An 8636-nucleotide genomic window follows, 5' to 3' on the forward strand; every position below is an offset into this window, starting at 1 on the left:
AGATAAAAGTATATTTCTCTCTATTATAAGATTATTAGATTATTAAATCTTATTTAATTAAGATTATTATTTTCGCTTATAATAGTATAATCTTTATTTCTTTATTTTCTAATCTAATTTAATACTCTTATTCTTATTCGCTTTATTTAACTACTTATCTCTATTTATATTCTCTCTATTTATATTCTTTCTATTTATATTCTCTTTATTCGCTATCTTACTTTCGATAATATCGCTTACTTTAAAAAACGTCTAGTTTAGAGATTATAAAATTAATAATTTAAAGAGAGTAAAAAGCTTTTTAAAGATTATATTCTCTAGATTTATTATATTAATCTTTATAAGAGAGATCTAAAATATTATATCGCGCTTTAATATCTCTATAATATATATATTAACTATTATAAAAAAAATCTTTATATTTTTAACTATTATTAATTAGCGAGTAATTAAATTTATATAGATTTTTTAATTATAAATTTTTAAATAGCTAGAGAAGTATTAATATAAAATCTAAATAATTATTTAAATTTTTTATATTTATAAAAAGAGAGAATTTAGAGAAAGAAAGAAGAAGATTATATATTTAAAAGCTTATAAAAATTCCCTTAATATATCTTTAATATACTTCTTCTTTATTATTCTCTTATATTTCTTAATTTAATTAAAATACTTAAATATATAGTTAAAAAGAAAATAAGTAATATATTAAGAGATAAGATTTAAGCTTCTCTTCTTTACTCTTAATTAATATTCTTTATAGATCTTCTTAATATAGTTAATAATTTCGATATTATAATCGTTAATTAAGATCTTCTCAATTTTTATTATAAGTAATATAAGTTTCGCTAAATTAAATAATTTAGTATATTTAATATTTATAGTATAGATAAATTCGCTAAAAATAATATAATACTAATTAATAATTTTCTCTAATTTAATTAATATTTTAATAAAAGTAAGTATATAATAAAAGAAAGCGCTTTATATTAAGAGAAGAATCTATTAAATATAAATAAGATTATTTTTAAATAATATTATTTTAAAATAATAAAGAATATTAATTTAAGATTAAATTAGTATAAGATTTTAGATAAATAAATTATTTAGAATATCGTAATAGTAAGAGCTAATATAAATTTATTTAAATAGAGTTATTAATATAAGCGTAGTAATCATCTTACGCTTCTTAAGTGTTATCTAAATATATATATATTAATTAAGATCTATATAGAGTAAAAGATAATAAATAGAGATATCGAGATTATTTTAATTTTAGATATATATTTTTTAAATATATATTTCTTAATTACGCGTTTCTTAAACTCGTATTTTTTAAACTTATATTTCTCTACTTTATAATCGCTAATAATTATTTATTCTAACTTGAAACTAAATTTTTATATCTTATAATTATTATTAAATTAAGTAATTTTAAAATCTAATATTATTTAATTAGTCGTCTCGCTTAATTAAATAAAGTTCTTATTACTTTTATAAGACTTCTAACTAAGAATCTTTTTTTCTTATTAAATTTAAAATTTTTAATAGTAAAAAATATATTAATATTATTATTAATAGCTAATTTTAATTCTTTAATAGTCTTCTTAATCTCTATCTTTATATTTTTAATCTTTATCTTTACTTTTTTAATATCTATCTTTACTTTCTTTAGATTTATAATAATCTTTTAAATAAATATTAGAATATAATTAATTTTATACTCGATATTTTAATTAAATAATCTCTTCTTATTAATATAATTATAAATAATTTATAAAGTTTAAATTATATTAGTTTAAGCTAGATTAATAATAAATATAAATTTATATAATTAAGATATATAGCTAGATTATTAATTAAAAAATTATTATAATTAAAGCTATAATTAGAGATTATAATACTTAAGATTTATAAAGAAGTAGTATATAAGAAAATTTATTAATATATATAAATAAAAAAATCTATTAATATATATAAATAAAAATATTAAAAGTAAAGATAATTATTATAAAGTAGTTAAAGTTAAAGAATATTATATTATTAAGATTATTAAGCTTTTAATATAAATATTAACTTTTCTAATAATCGAGATTAATAAATAAATCTTAATAAATTAAGATTTAATTTTATTATAATTTTTAATTAAGATAATAAAGTTTATAAATATAAAGAGAAAGTAATTAATAGAGTTTAATAATAAGATAATAGCGAAGAGTTAAAAGTAATATATTATAAGAATAATTAATAAATAATAAATAGATCTAAAAAGAGTTAAAAGATAGAAAGAGATTCTAATATAATACTACGCTCTTAATTAAAGTATAAAAATATTACGCGTAAGATAATAGATTTATCTTTATATATATAATAAACTAATTTTTAGATATAAACTATTTATATATATAAGATTTTATATAAATTCGCTATAATAGAATATATTAAAGAGTCTATTAAATATAAATTAATTAAATATTTAAAAGTATATATTACTAGTATTAAGATTATTAGACTATTAAATCTTATTTAATTAAGATTATTATTTTCGCTTATAATAGTATAACCTTTATTCTCTTATTTCTTAATCTAATTTAATACTCTTATTTTTATTTACTTTATTTATTTACTATCTTACTTCTAATAGCGTTATTTACTTTAAAAAATATTCAATTTAAAAATTATAGAGTTAATAATTTAAAGAGAATAAAAAGCTTTTTAAGAGCTATATTCTCTAGATTTATTATATTAATCTTTATAAGAGAAATCTAAAATATTATATCGTATTTTAATATTTTTATAATATTTATATTAAATATTATAAGAAAAATCTTTATATTTTTAACTACTATTAGTTAATAAATAATTAAACTTATATAAAGACTATAGAGCTAATAATTTAAAGAGAGTAAAAAGCTTTTTAAGAATTATATTCTTTAAATTTATTATATTAATTTCTATAAGAGAGATTTAAAATATTATATTATACTCTAATATTTCTATAATATTTATATTAAATACTATAAGAAAAATCTTTATATTCTTAATTACTATTAATTAATAAATAATTAAATTTATATAGATTCTCTAGTTATAAGCTTTTAAGTAGCTAGAAAAATATTAATATAAAATTTAAATAATTATTTAAATTTTTTATATTTATAAGAAGAGAGAATTTAAAAAAAGAAAGAAGAAGATTATATATTTAAAAACTTATAAAAATTCTCTTAATATATTTCTAATATACTTCTTCTCTATTATTCTCTTATATTTTTTAATTTAATTAAGATATTTAGATATATAGCTAAAAAGAGAATAAGTAATATACTAAGAGATAAGATTTAAGTCTCTCTTCTTTACTCTTAATTAATACTCTTTATAGATTTTCTTAATATAATTAATAACTTTAATATCGCGATTATTAATTAAAATCTTTTTAATCTCTATTATAAATAATATAAATTTTACTAAATTAAATAATCTAATATATTTAATATTTATAATTTAAATAGATTCGCTAAAAATAATATAATATTAATTAATAATCTTCTCTAATTAGATTAATATTTTATTAAAAGTAAATATATAATAGAAGAGAGTGCTTTATAATAAGAGAAGAATATATTAAATATAAATAAGATTATTTTTAAATAATATTATTTTAAAATAATAAAGAATTTTAATTTAAGATTAAAATAGTATAGAATTTTAGATAAGTAAATTATTTAGAATATTATAATAGTAAGAGCTAATATAAGCTCGTTTAAATAAGATTATTAATATAAGTATAATAATTATCTTACGCTTCTTAAGCGTTATCTAAATATATATATATTAATTAAAATCTATATAGAATAAAAGATAATAAATAAAGATATCGAAATTATTTCGATATTAGATATAAGTTTCTTAAATATATATTTTTTAATTATCTAACTTAATAAAAGAAAGTTTTTATCGCTTTTATTATTACTATAAGACTTCTAATTAAAAACTTTATCTTTATTACTATAAAGCTCTTAATTAAGAGCTTTATCTTTATTATTATAAAGCTTTTAATTAAAAGTTTTATCTTTATTACTATAGAGCTTCTAATTAAAAACCTTATCTTTATTATTATAAAGCTTCTAATTAAGAGCTTCGTATTCATTATTATTATAAGACTTCTAATTAAGAGTCTTATATTTATTATTATTATAAGACTTCTAATTAAAAACTCTATCTTTTTTATTAGATTTAGAATTTTTAATAATAGAAGATATATTAATATTATTATTAATAGCTAGCTTTAACTCTTTAATAGCCTTTTTAATCTCTATCTTTACTTTCTTTAAATTTATAATAATCTTTTTAATAAATATTAGAATATAATTAGTTTTATACTCGATATTTTAATTAAATAATCTTTTCTTATTAATATAATTATAAATAATTTATAGAGTTTAAATTATATTAATTTAAGCTAGATTAATAATAGATATAAATTTATATAATTAAGATCTATAGCTAAATTATTAATTAAGAAATTATTATAATTAAAACTATAATTAAAAATTATAATAATTAAGATTTATATAGAAATAGTAATATATATAAATAAAAAATTAATTACTATAAAGTAATTAAGATTAAGAAATATTATATTATTAAGATTATTAAGCTTCTAGTATAAGCGCTAACTTTTCTAATAATTAAAATTAAAAAATAAATCTTAATAAATTAAGATTTAACTTTATTATAATTAAAAGAGAAGAGATTATATTATTATAATTAAAAGAGATAAAAAATTATAAAACTATAATAGAAGAAAGTTTAAAAAATAATAATAATTATAATTATATTATATATAGCTTTAATATAAAGAGCTTTATACTCTAACTAGCTTACTTTAATAGAATTAATAATTATTATTTTTATTATTATATTTTAACGCTTATTTTTTTCTTCTTAATAAATTTATTATAATAGACTTATTATAATATATTTCTTATAATTAAAATTCGCTTAATTTTTATTATATTATATATTATCTAATATCGATAATATTATAAAATATCGCGAGATATATAAAAATATACTTTTTATATTAATAAATTTCGATTAATAAAATTAACTCTTTTATATATATTTAGATTATTAAAATAAAGAAGAAAATTATTTAATAAATAATAGAAGCTTTAATATATATTTAAAGTTTTTTTATTAAAATTCTATTAGCGACGATATATTAGCTTTCTCTCTCTTCGATAATTCCCCTTTCTCTTTCTTCGTTAATTTCTCTTTCTCTTTTTTATCTTACTTTACTTTTATAGCTATTAAGCGTTAAAATTAAATTATAACTTTTTACTCTTAACTCTTTAGACTTTCTCTTTTTAATTTTATTTATTCTTTTAAAAGTAGAGATAAATAATTTATTCGCTAATAATAAGATAATTAATTTATATAAGAGATATATATTATTAATAAATAATAAATAAAATAAAAGATAGCGAATATTACTTCTACGTTAAGAAGATAATTAATAATAAAAGATTATATATAATAATTTATTATTTTATATATAAGAAGTCTAGATATTTTTTATATATTAAAAAATACTTAAGTATAAGAGCTAATATCTCTTATTTATTCTATTATTTAATATATATTAAAGTAGAAAAGATATAAGTCTAGAAGAAATTTAAAAGATTAATATTCTAGAATAAATAATAATACTATTATTAGAAGCTTAAGATATTAAAAAAGAAATAAAAGAATAAATAAAAGAAGAAATAAGAGATCTAGAATTCGAATAAAATCTAAAGATAAGATGAAATTACGCTTATACGCGAGCCTTAAATATAAATATAAAACTTCGACTTATTAAAGATAGATTATAAATATAAATTATATTTAAAATAATAACTTAATAATTAATAGATTATTTCGCTTTTTATATATAAAGTAAGATTAATAAAAATGTAATAATATAATATAACTAAATATATTACTTCGTTTACTCTTTTAAAAATAGAATAAAATATTCGATTTAAGTCTTTATATATATAATTAATAAGATTAGCTCTTAATTAATTAAGATTTAATTAAAATATATTATTTTAGAAAGCTAATTATTAAGCTTTAAAAAATCTTTATTTATAAGATTTTAATATATATAAAAAATTATAACGCTTAATAATATTTTATAATTAGATTTATAAATATAAAGATATTAGATTTTCTAATAATCGAGATTAGAAAATAGATTTTAATAAATTAAAATCTAATTTTATTATAATTTAAAGAGAAGAAATTATTATAATTAAAAGAGATAAAAGATTATAAAATTATAATAGAAAAAAGCTTAAAGAAGAATAATAATTATAATTATATTATATATAGCTTTAGTATAAAGAGCTTTATATCTTAACTAGCTCGCTTAAATAGAGCTAATAATTATTATTTTTATTATCGCGTTTTAATATTTATTCTTTTCTTTCTAATAGATCTATTATAATAGATCTATTATATATCTTATACTCTCGCTATCGCTTATAATATATATCTTATAATTATTTTCGAATTATAAGATAATACTTAAGTATTAAAGATAATAATTTAGATTATTAATATATCTTAAAAGTTAACTCTATTATAATAATTATTATAATTAAATAATAATTAAGTTATTATAGATCTTAATAAAAAGATAATTATATATTCTATTAACTCGATAAATTATAATTTAATATTATATATATTATTAGAAAATCTCTAATTATATAATTATTATCTAAGATTAAATTTTTATAAAATTATATATTTATTATTACTCGCGATAAGATAATATAAAAAGCTATAAATTTATTATAATATATCTATTATAATATATTTATTATTTATCTCTATTCGTAAAGCTAATATTAAAATTTACTTAATTTTTATTATATTATATATTATTTAATATCGATAACGCTATAAAGCGCTTCTTATTATAAAAAGCCGCGAGATATATAAAAATACGCTTTTTATATTAACGAATTTAGATTAATAAAATTAACTCTTTTATATATATTTAGATTATTAAAATAAAATAAAAATCGCCTAGCGAATAATAGAAGCTTCGATATATATTTAAAGTTTTTTTATTAAAATTCTATTAATAATAATAGATTAATCTTCTCTCTTTTTAATAACTTCTCTTCTTCTTTCTTCGCTAGCTTCTCTTTTTCTCTTATCTTACTTTCTTAAAAGCGAAGCTTTTTTTATCTTAGTTATTAAATATTAAAATTAAATTATAATTTCTTATTTTTAACTCTATAGACGCTCTCTCTTTAACTTTATTTACTTTCTCGAGAGTAGAAATAAATAATTTATTCGCTAGCGATAAGATAATTAATCTATATAAGAGATATATATTATTAATAAATAATAGATAAAACGAAAGATAACGAATATTACTTTTATATTAAAAAGATAATTAATAATAAAAGATTATATATAATAATTTACTATTTTATATATAAGAAGTCTAGATATTTTTTTTATATTAAAAGATATTTAAATATAAAAGCTAATATCTTTTACTTATTTTATTATTTAATATATATTAGAATAGAGAAATTATAAATTTAAAAGAAATTAAAAAGATTAAAATTTTTAAATAAATAATAATACTATTATTAAGAGTTTTAGATATTAAAGAATAAATCGAAAAACGAATAAGAGAAGAAATAAGAGATCTAAGATCTTAACGAAATTTAAAAATGAGATAAAATTATAAATTTAGATTATTAGAATAAAAAAGAAAATTATTTAGCGGATAATAGAAGCTTTAATATATATTTAATTTTTTTTATTAAAATTCTATTAATAATAATAGATTAGTCTTCTTTCTCTTTAACGACTTTTCTCTTTCTTTCTCTATTAATTTCTCTTTCTTACTTTTATTTTACTCTCTTAAAAATAAAGCTTTCTTCACCTTAGTTATTAAATATTAAAATCGAATTATAACTCTCTATATTAGACTCTCTAGATATTCTTTCTTTAACTTTATTTATTCTCTTAAAAGTAGAGATAAATAATTTACTCGCTAGCGATAAGATAATTAATTAATATAAGAAATATATATTATTAATAAATAATAGATAAGATAGAAGATAGCGAATATTATTATTATATTAAAAAGATAATTAATAATAAAAGATTATATATAATAATTTATTATTTTACTTATAAGAAGTTTAGATATTTTTTTTATATTAAAAGATACTTAAGTATAAGAGTTAATATCTTTTATTTATTTTATTATATAGCGTATATTAGAATAGAGAAGCTATAAATTTAAAAGAATAAATTATCTTCGCTTCGCTCTCCGCTCTACTCTTTATAAATTTAATTATTTAATTATTTATATATATTATCGCGGCGATACTCTATTTATTTATTTACTTATATATATTATCGCGATAACTTTTATAAATTTAATTATTTAAAAAATAAGAGAAGATTATAATATTTAATTAAAGTAATAAATTAATTAGTAAGATTATAATATTTTTCTTAATACGTTATATTATTAATTCGACGAGTATTATAATAATTATCTTAAGAATTATATACTATAAAAGAATTTCTATATAATATTACGCATTTATTAA

This window comes from Letharia lupina (genome assembly GCF_014066315.1).
Source record: "Letharia lupina isolate WasteWater1 chromosome Unknown contig_13, whole genome shotgun sequence".
NCBI lineage: Eukaryota > Fungi > Ascomycota > Lecanoromycetes > Lecanorales > Parmeliaceae > Letharia > Letharia lupina.